We start from the raw sequence: 13,443 nt of genomic DNA on the forward strand, positions 1-13,443 counted from the left end.
CTCGGCCAGACCTTCCATCGCTTGGCGTCACACTTGGGTACAACCCAAACACCTCACCGTGGCACTGGGTAATAAAAGCTGGTCCCTGCCTTCCCCTGGACCGCATCCCCTCTCCCTGACCCTCATCCCCATCCAGGCACTCCCCTTCTCTCGGCCCCTCAAACCCACAGGCTCATTTGCTGGAACCTTTTTCCCCCTTCACCTGCTTGGCTCCTTCTGGAACTTCCAGGTGTCAGCTCGATGCCCGTGTTCCAGAGAAGCTCTCCCTGACCCATCCATTGACAGATACGCCCCCAACCTAGCCTGTTTTGTTTCCGTCATTATTACCAGTGGAAAGGATCCTCTCCATTTGGTGGTGGTTTTGTTTTGTTTATTGCCCGCCTCCCCCACTGGAATGCAGATCCATGAGCACAGGGCTCTCTCTGGTAGGTCTTGTCTACTCCTGTATCTCCAGGGGCTGCAAAGGTGCCTGGCCCATGGCAGTTGCTTAACAAATGTTTGTGGACTGAATGAATGACCAACGAGGGGGCAGGAGCAGACAATGAGACCCTCGCAGCAGTGGACTGGTGAGGGTCTGGTCAACAGCTGTAACAAAGAGCCCCCCAAATACAGTGGCCTAAAGTACCTGCCATTGCATTCTTTTCTCACATAGCAGTCAAGACTGATGGGGCAGCGTGACCGTCTTTAACAGGTGGCTCTCACGTGACTGCTCTAATTCCAGCCACGTCCCCACCAAACAGGCAGAGGGAGGGCAGAGGGCAGGATCCACGGACCCAGCATTTTAAGGGCAAGACTTGGAAACACACTAGGTACTTTTGCTTGCATCTTATTGGCCAGAACACAGCCACACGGTCAGACTGAGTTGCACAGGAGTCTGGGACGTGAAGCCATGGGTCTGGTTACAATTATATCACCAGGAGACAGGGAAGAGCAGGTAAGGGGACAATTCCCAGGCTGCCACCAGTACCCAGAGCTGCCCTTGAGGGCTGAGGTGCCTCTTGTTCCCCTTGGGGGACACAGAGTAGACTCTCATGAACGTCGGGGAAACGAATGAGACAGTGAGGTCCAGAGAGAGCCCCAGCCACCCTGATCGAGAAAGCAAACACTCACGTTGCCTAGTCCTTCCTCAAATTCCACTCGTGTGACCTTGGGCAAGTCGCTTGAACTCTCCGAACCTCAATCACTTGATCTCTAACGTGGGGACAATAATAGATTAGCTTACGATATAACTTGCTTAAAACACTGCCTAGCACATAGGAAGCACCCAATCCGTGACAGGTACCAATATTGTTGTTTTAATAGAATTGCAAATAGTTGTTGATGCACTTTGTAACTGGGGATTTACTGTCTCACGGGGTTCCGGGATGCTTACGGGCGGTGTCCTCGAGCACCCCCATGGTGGTGGGAGGCCCCATGTCATGCCCTGCCCTTAGGAGGCCCTGGAGAGTTGGAAAGAGCATGAACTTCAGTCAGATGTTGCAGAGTACGGGTCCCAACGCTGCCATTTAATTACTATGTGATTTGGAGCAAGAAACAAGGCCCAGTCTCTTCAGAAAGGAGGTACGAACAAACTCCCGGTTGCTGGAAGGGTTGATGACACCCAACAGGTCCTCAGTAACGTTTCTCCCCCGGAGGGTCCCATTTGGCCCCTGGAGAAGGAGTCCGTGAGGGGTTCTGGCCCCGCTGCCTCTCTCCGTGCTCAGCTGCTAGGGCCTTGCCATCTTGGAAGAAACGGAATGTTCTGGGGAAAATGACCCCGGCCAGGTTGCTAATGGCCAACACCCCCCAGAACTGGGAGGGCCTCCCCATCTCCTGAGTGAAGCTGGTTTCCTCCGGGCTGTCCCTCTCTCTCCAGGCCCTGAGCACAGGTAGGAAGGGCGGGAAACACATAATAAGGACTGGCAAGTAGCTACTGGCTCATGTGAGACCTGACCTATGCATCACCATGGCCCCGCTGGCTGTTGCCAGTGGAGGGCACTGGTTAAATTCTCTGAGTCTGAGCCGGGCGTGGGGTTCAGATCCTTACACCACGGTGTATTGCTCAAGCCCAGGGGTCTGCAGTCACACTGGATTCCATGGAACCCGGGAAGCTTAGCAGCTACGGCCCCTGTGTTGGTGCGGCAAACCTCAGCTTCCTCATCTGTAAAATGGGTGCAGGGTGACTGAACAAGACCACGCAGGCAAGGAGGGAGGTGAGCGTAGCACATGCCCGAGAAGTGGCAACTGGGGTTGTTTTCTTCTGCCTCTTTCCCTCTGGGTACCCTTGCTGTGTTCACTGTGGAAAGCCCTGAGGCCTCACTGGTCCGCCCAGAACAATTTCCCCCACCGGGAAGCATTGTTCTCGGGATCTTCATAAGTAAACACACCCTCCGGGGCGAATCTGCCCAGTGGAAAATACCCACGGTGGCTCCCAGAGACTCTCTTCCCTCAATTCTTCCGACTGGACAGGGGGGAGAGTCGCCCTTGGGTCCCGGCTACCGGGGTGAATTTAGGCAGCGGACTTCCACCAGGGGTCAGCTGGCCGTAGCCCCAGGAGACGATGCTGTGGGACCAGGAGCGAAGCTGTAACTCCTCCCAAACTGGACCGTCACCTCTCTGAAAGGTAAGGAGAGGAGAGGCCTGTGACCGGCCGCCCCTCGCAACCGCGGCAGCCGGCTGAGGTGGGGAGGTGAGGCCTCTCCGTTTGCTGGAAATGAATCCATGGAAAATGCTGGAATGATGTCCCCGCCTCTGGAGCCACTGGGAGGCCGCAGACCTCAGGGGCGGGGGGGGGGGGGGGGGGGGGGGGGGGGGGTGGAGCAGGACGGGCTGTGGGAACACACAGAGCAGACAGGGATCAAACTGACTTTTTGACACGTTTCTGTGGGAAGGCGGCCCTGAGTGTGAAGCCGGCTCCCAGAGCAGCTTGGGACCTTTCATGTGGCGTCTGGGCTGGTGCTGGAGCCCTTCACTGGATGCTGGGGCCCCGGGCGGCCCCGGGCGGGGAAGGCAGAGGGGGGGACGGGAGGGGGCCCGGGGGGGGGGGCTCCCACTTCTTTCTACCTCCGGCACCCTGGCGTCTTCCCCGCCAGAGGCTGGAGCAGCCTGGGCTCTGGGCTCAAATTCTGACTCAGCCAGTTCGCCGGCTGTGTGACCCGGGACAAGCCACTTGACTTTCTTGCTACCGTTTCATTAAGGAATGTTGTTGTATTGAAATAGATTGCATATATTATTATTTCATGGGATCAGAACAATCCGGCAAGGCAGAGATCATTAAGCCCATTTTACAGATGAAGAAACTGAGTCTGGAGCCTAAGAAACACCCAGACCGTGAGGGGCACGGCCCAATGCAAACCCACGCCTTTTGCGTCCAAAGCCTGGGTTTTTTGTTTGTTTGTTTGTTTTTGTTCTTGTTACATCCAGAAACCTCTCTAGTTAAGGCTATTGATGGAAACATGACCTACTTTTGTTAGCGAAGCTATCGTGAGTACCTGGGGCACATAGCACACTGCACGGTCCCGGGGTTGGAGCCTCCGGACATTCCCCATGGGGACGGCGCAAATGTCCCCATTTTATGGGGGATGGGGTGACACTGGGGCTCATAAGACCAGTAAAAGGACCCAACAGGGAAAGAGTGTGGGTAGCATGGGCCGGTGCAATGTCCAATTCTCTCCTCTCCACGGTTCCTGTCCTGGAACCATGCCAAGCCTGGGAACCGTGGGGCTTTGGAGAGTACCACTAGAGAGGACAGGCAGGAGGGGCCCACCCTTGGCCTCCCTGAAGCGCCCCCACGTAGCTGGGGGATGAGTCACCCCCCCTAGGGGACTTCCCTAATTGCCCACAGGTATGCAGGGCCCTGCGGGCCCAGCCTCCGCAGTGCTTGACTGAGTCCAGGCCCAAGTGCAGGGAGCTGGGAAGCAAAGTGACTGGAGAGGCTCGGGTGAGGTCAGGGAGGGCCGTCCTCTTTGTGTCACCTGCCCTGGGACCACGTGGGAGGACGGTCAGCTTGGGAAGACAGACAGAAGTGGCCTTGAGATCCAGTTCTGCCACACCAGCTGGGGGACCTTGGCGGACTGACCGACCCTCACCGAATCTCAGCGGCCACTTCTGAGGAAAGGGTTAATAATGGTACACTCTTCACAGAGGTGATGAAGGACCCCAAATACTGTCTGGCTTACATGGTAATAAGGGGTTTAGCACATGGATACACTCAATATGGACTGGCTGTTATTGTCGTTGCTGTTACCATCCTTGGGCCAATGTCCAGAACCTTCTGCCGGCTCAAAGACACACACTGAAGGGTGGTGCCCAGGGCTGGTTTGAGAAGTCAGAGAATCACGTAACCCCATTTGGGGGGCCCTGAAAGTGAAGCTTTTGTTGGATGATGGAGGGATGGAGTGCGGGGCTCCCAGTGGGGCAGTCGGGGTGGGGATGCTGGCGGGGGAGCCTCAGCCCTGCCTTCATGGCCTGGCAGAACTGGCCTGCACTCCCACACTCTCATGCAGCGGTCTCTGGGATGGCACCAGAAGCCCAGGGTTTCAAATTATCCTGGGTTGCCCTCGATGCGTCCGCTGAAGGCCACTGACAGGACATGGCCAACCTTGCTGCTGAGGCGTGGTGCCCTCTGGGTTGCTAGAGGACTGTGGGGCTGGTTCACAGTAGGCTTTAGGCAAGACGAGGCCCCTCTCCAGGCCTCAGTTTTACCTTCTGAGAAGTGGGTAGAGGCTCTCTGGCTTTTTCTGCCTCCCTTGGAGGAGCTAAGGAGGACACAGAGGCTGGCCTCGGCTAGAGGGATCCAGGAGGAGCTCCTGGTCTGTTTGGGAGCCACGCTGGGTCCTTCTGGGCTCTGCAAGTTGGCGGCCTTGTCTGCACCAAGGGTGGTCAGCACATTCGAGGACTCCGCCTGAGCTCACACCGCCATAGCAGGCCCTTGCTTTCTGGGAAAGGAGTAAAGATTAATTAAGGTTGTCAGGGCCTAAGTAAAATCACCAATGTCAATTTCCTCCCTCTGGTTCTTGCTGTCAGAATAAATTGGACAGTCATTACCTAATACTCAGCCCTATTTTCCTAATATTTCATGCATGCTGAAGCGTTGATGGGAAACAGGGAGGGTGAGGCCTTTTGGAGTGGCCGAGAGGGCAAGCCGTGTGGAACTAAGGGTGTCCTGGCAGAATGGCCTTGCCTCCCGCCACTCCCTGGAATGGTGATCTCGGGAGGGGGCCAGGGGTGGGGCTCTGTCCACACAGGGCACTGTTCTGACCCAAATGAGACAGATAGACCTACTGGCAACAGCTCCCAGGGACCGTCAAGCAGCCGGTACCTTCGGGGACTTTGGTTTCAGACCAGGCTCCAAGGGCCACAGCAACTGGTACCTTCACGGACTCCACGATAGCCTCAGTTTCTTAATCTGAAAAATGGGAATGAATGAAAGAGCTTCACTCACAAAAGTGGACAGTTTGTCCGTTCCCAGGTGCAGGTATCTCCCCGGGGAACACTCCAAAGACCGGAAATCCTTCAAGTACCAAAATAAGAGCTGAGGGTGCTGATGGTTAGCCTTTCAAGGTGCCCCACGTAGGATTACGTGCCTCACTGACTCATGGAACCAGCCCTAGGCACCGCCTTTCGGTGTGTGGCCTTGAGCTGGCAGAAGGTCCTGGCAATTGGGCTAAGGACGATAACAACACCACCGATAGCAACCGGCACCTACTGGGTGGATGTATGTATATACTTGTCAGCTGATGACTGAGAGCATTTTGTGAGAGCGTTAATGGGGAGGGGGCAGAGAAAACTCTCTGGGGCACTGGAAATACTCTACTTCTTGATCTGAAGGATGGATATCCCAATGCATACAAACAAATATTCACTGAGCTGCGCACTTAAGACTTTGCTTCACGTACGCTACGGGTCACCGAAACTTTGGAACAGCAAAAGGATTCAGCCATCATTGGGATCTGAGTGTTGACCATAAGAAGCTCTGAAATACTGAGAACCAACTGAGGGTTGATGGGGAGTGGCGGGGGAGGGGAAAGTGGGTGATGGGCACGGAGGACGGCACCTGTTGGGATGAGCCCTGGGTGTTTATGGAAGCCAATTTGACATTAAATTATATTTGATATAAAACAAATACAAAAATAAAAACTGAAAAGCACTCTGTGATGCTTCTTCCCTGTGGAGAAAGGGCTCTTGATTGGGCATCACCCTGGGCCTGGCATGGTGTGACAGGGCTCCACAGGCTCTCTCACCTTAACTCCGCTGGTAAGCCCATGAAGCAGGACTCGCCATCCCCTGTGCGGAGCAGGCAGCATGGTGGGAGGGGCAGGAGACCAGGTCTGCAGCCAGCCTCCAAGCTTGGGCAGGTAGGTCTCAGTCTGCACACCTGTGACAGAGAATGATGACAGAGCTGACCTCAGAGGGACAGAATGAGCCACTGCTGGAGGGAATGTCAAGTGGTATAAGCCCTATGGAAACCATACGGTGGTTACCCATAAAATGAAAAATGGAATTACTGTATGATCCAATGATTCTCCTTTGGGTATATACCCAACAGAGTTGACAACAGGGCCTCCAAGAGAGAGTTGTACATCCATGTGTACATGATAAACACTATCAAGAATGTAGGGGCGCCCACGTGGCTCGGTTGGTTGAGCGTTGGGCTTCAGCTCGGGTCATGATCTCTCAGTCCGTGGGTTCGAGCCCCGTGTGGGGCTCTGTGCTGACAGCTCAGAGCCTGGAGCCTGCTTCAAATAGATTCTGTGTCTCTGCCCTCCCCTGCTCGTACTCTGTTTCCCTCTCTCTCTCAAAAGTGAATAAATATTAAAAAAAAAAAAAAAAAAGAATGTGAAGTGCTTGCCTCAGAGAGGTGAAAAATGAAGGCTAAAACTTCAGCCAAGTGACTCCCCTTCTCTGGGCCTTGGTTTCCCCCTATGCTGGGGGGTGTATGTGTCAGTCCCCCTGCATGGATTGGTCCCACTGATGGGTGCCCCTGAGACCTGAAGCCCCTTGACCTGCAGCTCTCGGGAGTGCCCGGGCATCAGGGATGGACGTGGGCAGTTTTCTTTTGAAGAAGGCCTCTGTGCTCCCCTTTCAGCTGGAGCCTGAAAGGTTGTATACCCGTACTCTTCAGGTTCACAGCCAGCCCTGAGATCTTCTAACCCTACCAGGTCACTGGGGAGAAGTTGCCTCCATCTGATGGAGGCAGCCCAGGCCACTTTTGGACACAGGAGGACGGTGCTCATTTCTTTTGCACACTAACTTTTTGGAGTTCCTACGTGTGCTGGGCCCTGCGCTGGGCTCATGCAAGGTACAGACAGTATGTCAGGGATGCCGTCTCCAGGGAGCACAAGAGCAACCAGGATGTCAAGTCTTGCCCACAAATCTCCATAATCCAAGAAAATAAGTGATAGAGGTTGTGAGGAAGGGATAGAGTGAAAGTGGCAAGGGAATTCTGAGCTGTGGCCACCAAATCTTACACAATGATGTTAGTCTTTGTCAAAGGTCCCTTGAGCTGGAAAGGAACTTCTATCACTCAAGGACAGCAAACTGCCGGAAGACCCCCTCTAGACATTCGGATGGCCCTCTCGGAGTCCCAGGGAGTAGCAGCCCTACCTCGTTCTCTCCCTCCTCCTTTCACCGCTGTCTGGGGACAGGGGACCAGAGAAGCTGGTTGCGGTGGGAGAGGGAGACAGAAAGCTGGAAATTTCAGACTCCATTCACCCCAGCATTGTGACTTGGCAGCTAAGTTGCTTTACTTTGCTGAACCTCCTTCTGCTGATCTGTGAAATGGGAATGCCGTGCTGTGGGCCCTATCTCAGACATTGCCCACGGCATAACTCCACCACACCAGAGCTTAGGGCTAGACACGTCCAATCCCCACGGCGTAGAACACAGCGAAGAGTGAGGACTTACTAGGTATTTGTTGAATAACATGTGTAATAAAATCAAGCACAGGACCGGACCCTGGATGGTGGAAACAATCTTAAAAAAGAATGAAAGTGGAGGGCTCACACTTCCTGATTTCAAAACCTGCTATTAAGTTACAGTAATTAAAACACTGTGGTGTTGGCATAAGGACAGACATATAGACCAATGGAATAGAATAGAGGGCCCAGAAATTAACCCTTGCACATACAGTCAAATGATTTTTGACAAGGGTGCTGAGACCATTTCATGGGGAGAGGACAGTTTTTCCAAGAAATGGTGCTGGGAAAACTGGATATCCTCATGTGAAAGGACAAAACCAGACCCTTACCTCACACCGTATATAAATGGTAACTCAAAATGGATCGAGAACCTAAACATAAGACCTGAAACAGTTAAACTCTTGAAAGAAATCATAGGACAAAGCTTCATGGCACTGGATTTGGCAATGATGTCTTGGATGTGACACCAAAGGCACAGGCAACAAAAGCAGAACTAGACAAACTGGATTTCATGAAAACTGGAAATTTTGCGCCTCATAAGACACCATCCGTAGCACGATAAGGCACTCCCGCAGAATGGGAGAAAACATTTGCAAATCATCCATCTGATAAAGGCTTCATATCCAGAATATAGAGGAAACTCCTAAACGCAGCAAAGGAATAAAAATTCAAAAATGGGCAAAGGACTTGAAGAGACAGTTTTTCAAAGAGGATATACCAATGGCCAATAAACACATGAAAAGATGCTCATTGTCACTCATCATCAGGGAAATGCAAATCAAAACCACCTCACACCCATTACAATGGCTACTATCACAAACAAAAACAAAAACAGAAAACAAAAAAGCCCCCAAACAGAACACAAGTGCTGGCGAAGATGTGGAGAAATCGGAACCCTCATGCCTTGTTGGTGGGAATGTTAAATGGTATGGCTGCCGTGGAAAACAGTCTGCAGGTTCCTCAAAAAATTAAAAATAGAATTACCACACGAGCCAGCAATTCTACTTTTGAGTATATACCCGAAAGAACCGAAAGAAGAGTCTCAAAGAAGTATTTGCCCACCCATGTTCATAGCAGCATTATTCACAACAGCTAAAACATGGAGGCAACCCAAGTGTGTACCGACTGATGAATGGATTACTAATGAACGTGCACACGTACAATGGAATATTATTCAGGCTTAAAAAGGCAGGAAATTCTGCAATATGCTACAACACGGATGATCCTGGAGGACAATATGTTCGGCGAAATAAACCAGTCTCAAAAATATTGTCTAATTCCACCTACACGCGGTGCTTAGAGGGGTCAGAATCAAAAAGCCCGAGAGTGGAATGATGGTTGTCAGGCACTGGGAAGAAGGGAGAACGGGGAGTTTGGGTAAATAGAGTTTCAGACTGACGAGATGGAACGCGTTAGGGGGACGGATGGTGGGCATAACCACACAGCACCGTGAAAGTAGTTAATGCCACTGAACTGCACAGTAATAAACGGTTAGGTGGTAAATTTTATGTTGCATGCATTTTAACACAATGAAAAGAAGAAAAAATATCAAGGCGCCTGGGTGGCTCAGTCGGTTGAGGCTCAGCCTCGGTGCAGGCCATGATCTCGTGGGTTCGTGAGTTGGAGCCCCGCATGGGGCTCACTGCTGTCAGCCTGTCCGCTTACAGCCCGTTTTAGGTCCTCTGTCGTTGCGGCTTCCCTGCTCACGCTCTGTCTCTCAAAAATAAACATTAAAAATTAAAAAAAAAAAAAATTAAGCATGGAAGAGTGAGACTAGGCGCATCCTGGACATTCTTATGCTTATCCTGGGCGGGACCCTGAAAGAAAGATTGAGACCCTCCCTCAGTTTGGGGTGTGTGATGGGGGCGGAGGGGGGCACCTCCTGGAAGGGAGCAAAGTTTGAGCAAAGACTGGAAAAGGGAAGGGAAGAACAAGAGGTCATGGAGCCTTGTTGTTTCTCTTCCTACCCAGTATGTGGGTCTAGAACAGACACGGTGTCACCCCGGTCCCCAAGTCCAGAGACACCGGCCTTGATGTGGACATGATACACGCCATGCCTGCCCTCTCCGAAGGCCCCGGCGTTCCCAGGCCTTCACAGTCTTGCTTAATTCCCTCAAATATACGCAGCCTTTAATTTATGGGGACACAGTAGTGGCCCCAGGGTCTGAACTAGAAATCAAAGCAAACAGGCATCATTTGCCATAAACAGGCCGCTCCCCAGTGGGTTCTGAGGCCCAGGGACAAGGAAACCCCGAGATCCTCAGATGGGGAGCTCACAATAGGCGCGGGGCTGCGGTCCAAGGCTCCGACCGCGAGGCCCCTCCCAGCTCCGGTCTTGGAGGAGCCTCTGAGCCGCTGGGAGGGGCCGTGGACAATGGGGGGCGGAGTCCACCGGCGGGATGGGGAACAATGGGTCCAATCAATTCCGGAGCCTCCTCACTTGTTCTAAAGTAAGTCCTGGAGGTCTGGGGGTGGACGTAAATCCCAGTAGAGAAGAGCAGCCTCGCCTCCCTCCGTTAGGGGGGTTGGGCTCTGGCCCCGAGTACCCAGAGTACCCAGAGTACCCATCGCAGCGCCCCAGCGGCCCGCGGGTGTTGGTGTGCTTCTAAATGTTTAACAACCTGCTCCGGAGAGGGTCAGCCCTGGCCTGGAGGGTTTGCTGATCGCCCAAATGGAAAACTCCCCGAGGCCAATTTCAGGCTCCCAAGGCAATATCCCAGAAGGCAGAGCTGGGAAGAGGTCTGCGTCGGTGCACCATAGTGGGGTACTTCCTGCACATGCCATAGATACAAGTGATCTCCTGGCATTCGTGATAGTAAATATATGTACTGGAGAGCGCCAGCAGGGGAGGGGCAGAGAGAGAGGGAGACAGAGAACCTGAAGCAGGCTCTGTGCTGTCAGTGCAAAGCCCAATGCCAGGCTCCAGCCCTCGAACCATGAGATCACGACCTGAGCAGAAGTTGGACGCTCAACCGAGTCCCCAGGAAGCGATGAGTTTTGATTATTTGTTACCTTTGTTTTAATATAATGTATTTAACTGTGTGTCCATATCATTGAATTTTTAAGGGTGAAATTCCTGAAAACATGTCGGGGAGGTTCACGAGTTGGAACAGGTTTGTATGAGTTGGTGTGGGTCCAGCACACCGCCGAGCACAGGGGACCTGGGCTAGGCCCATCGCCACCTCCTCTGCAGCCTCTGGATGACCGTGAGCAGCATGAGGCCTTCTAGGGGCTTCGGCCCCCACAGCTTGCGGGGCCTGGGGACAAGTGAGGCCCCTGACACCACTTGAGGTGAGGGAGGAGAGATGATGCCAGCGTTGCCGTAAGTGGGGCTCTAGCCCATGATACTTCTGCCTGGGCACCGTGCTCCTCACTCAGGCTCCTCCTAAGGTGGGACCCTGCCTGACCCCAGCCTCCTCTGGCAAACCTCTGCTCCCCCAGCAGGGTATCGACCAGAGTCCCCCATTATCCTGGCCACCGAGCGATGGGTAGTTCTCACAGAGGCAAGGTTCTGTGGCTTTCTCACTGGGAAACCCCGTGGCTTTATCATCGCTGGGCTCCAAGATGTTCCTGGTACCCCGTTCTGCCCACACTGCACCTTGCCTGCCTAGGACTACAATGAAAGCTCACACATTTATGGCCTGCTGCCTAAGTGCCAGGCTCAGGGCTTCCACAATGTGAACCCATGTGGTAGGAGCCACCGTTAACCCATTTTTGCAGAGGGACAAGCCAAGCCACTCAGAGTGGTCAAGCCATTTGCCCAAGGGCATGCAAAGCATATGTTACGAGCCAAAGCCTGTTTTGAAAGCAATTATTTTAGTTTATATTTACTAAAAACAGTTTTGGGGTGTGTGTGTGTTTAAGTTGGTGCACAACTGATCTTGCCCAGATGTGCCCATGGACATCCCCAGTGGAGGTGGAGGGACGGAGAGAAGCTTGGGGATGGGCAGAATGGCCCACACATGCCAGGAACGGAAGTTGGCCTGGGGGCAAAAACACACGGAAGGCATTCTGGTTTTCTCCTTTGGTCTGCTCGTCACCCGGGATCTGCTCCCTCATTGGGGGCTTGTTCCTAAAATACCTCAATGCCAGGTTTGAGTCCTGGCTTCCCCACTTGCCAGCTCTGTGCCGTTGGGCAGGTCGGTCAGCCTGAGCCTCATCCATGGAAGGGTCCGCACAGTTGTGGTCTGTTGTAGAGAACGGGGCAGAGCGCTCACTCAGCACCGTGTTGGCTCTTTATTGCTACCATTCGTCTTAGGGCCCCGGTGACCTAGGCTGCAGTCACCATGGCCCTGACGGTACCCTTTTCGAGGCTCTGGCCCCTGTCGCCACCCCCTCGCTGGCACCACTAGCCGCCTGCCTCTCTGGTCTTTTGCCAACAAGATTCAAACCCCCGTCTACGTGCATGGGTCGGAAATGTTAATGGAGCTCTCGGGGAGCGGCGGCTGGGTTCCCCTGCTCTGGGGCCGCCTGGTTATTGGCGGCTTAAGTGCTCATGTGAAACGCCAGTTACACCTCACACTTGCCAAGCTGTCCCCAGTGCTGGATGCTGTGTTTGATCATGTTGAAAGGCCTTGACACAGACCATCCAGGTCTGGAAGCCAACTGGGGAAAGCGTGCCGAAGATCAAGCATCGACAGGGCACTCCTGGGACCCCGGCCCGGCCCAGAGCAGGGCCAGCAGCCCGCACCAGCCTGGCGCTTCTCACCAGACACAAACCAGGCCTAGGAACGGGTGAGGGCAGCCAGGAAGCCAGCCTGCCCGGTGCCACAGAGGCTGGGGATCTCCGGGACTGTCCCTGGACCTCCCTCCTCTACAGCAGCCACGCTGGCCCCTGCCTCTGAGGCCACACTCTTCACCCACAGGGGCCGGAGCAGTGATGGGAACAGAGGGGATCAGCACACCTCTCTTCCCCAACTTGGCCCCAGAGAGACGCCCTCGCCGCTCAGATTCTCTGATGGGGACCCTTTGACAGCTCTGTAACGCCACAGGCTTAGCTGCATCATCCTCACAACCACCTCTGGGAGGTGGGGGAAAGGCCCACTTCACAGATGGGTAAGTGGAGGCCCAGAAAGGTCCAGTGGGTCAGCTGTGAGCTGCAGTCCCTCCCCTTGATCAGCGTCTTCTGATTCACGGCCTGCTGTTCTTGCAATGAGGCCACCGCGGTTCCCATGAAAGTGACTGGGTGTGTGGCACTAGACGGAGGGAAAATTTCTTCTCGTCCTTCTTCCATAAGGGCTATGGCCACCCCAAGTCTGGCAGCTTTACAAGAACAGGCTTGTAAACTCAGCAACACCCCATAACCCTTTTTATGGGGCCTGCTGTGGTCATGGACATTCATCAGCTCTCCCAGACTAAGCCTGGTGGGCCCTGGGGGCGAGAGGCGAAGGGGAGCCAGGCCCGCCCGTCTGTGCAACCCTCTAGCTGGGTAAAGGGTCCCAAAGGAGGGGCAGAGTCCACATGTTTCTGAACAACGCCAGGACTCTCAGCCAGGGGGTGCTGTGCAGCCAGGGCAGGGGAGGGAGATACAGAGGAAAATCACCCG

The 13,443-nt window shown here is 53.8% G+C and overlaps 2 long non-coding RNA genes across 2 annotated transcripts; one reads left to right on the plus strand and one right to left on the minus strand.

Annotated features, from left to right (window-relative positions):
• Positions 1-3,930: 3,930 nt before the first annotated feature.
• On the minus strand, positions 3,931-10,151 carry LOC131487747 (uncharacterized). The gene is made up of 4 exons (XR_009249936.1): positions 9,866-10,151; positions 6,222-6,355; positions 5,300-5,386; positions 3,931-4,916 (listed from the first exon to the last, which is right to left on the minus strand). It is a non-coding gene; the product is annotated as an uncharacterized LOC131487747 (long non-coding RNA).
• Positions 10,152-10,264: 113 nt separating this feature from the next.
• On the plus strand, positions 10,265-12,986 carry LOC131487748 (uncharacterized). Its single transcript, XR_009249937.1, has 3 exons — positions 10,265-10,348; positions 10,965-11,189; positions 12,764-12,986. It is a non-coding gene; the product is annotated as an uncharacterized LOC131487748 (long non-coding RNA).
• The last annotated feature ends 457 nt before the right edge of the window (positions 12,987-13,443 follow it).

The sequence above is a fragment of the Neofelis nebulosa genome, chromosome 10, assembly GCF_028018385.1.
Source record: "Neofelis nebulosa isolate mNeoNeb1 chromosome 10, mNeoNeb1.pri, whole genome shotgun sequence".
Classification (NCBI taxonomy): domain Eukaryota; kingdom Metazoa; phylum Chordata; class Mammalia; order Carnivora; family Felidae; genus Neofelis; species Neofelis nebulosa.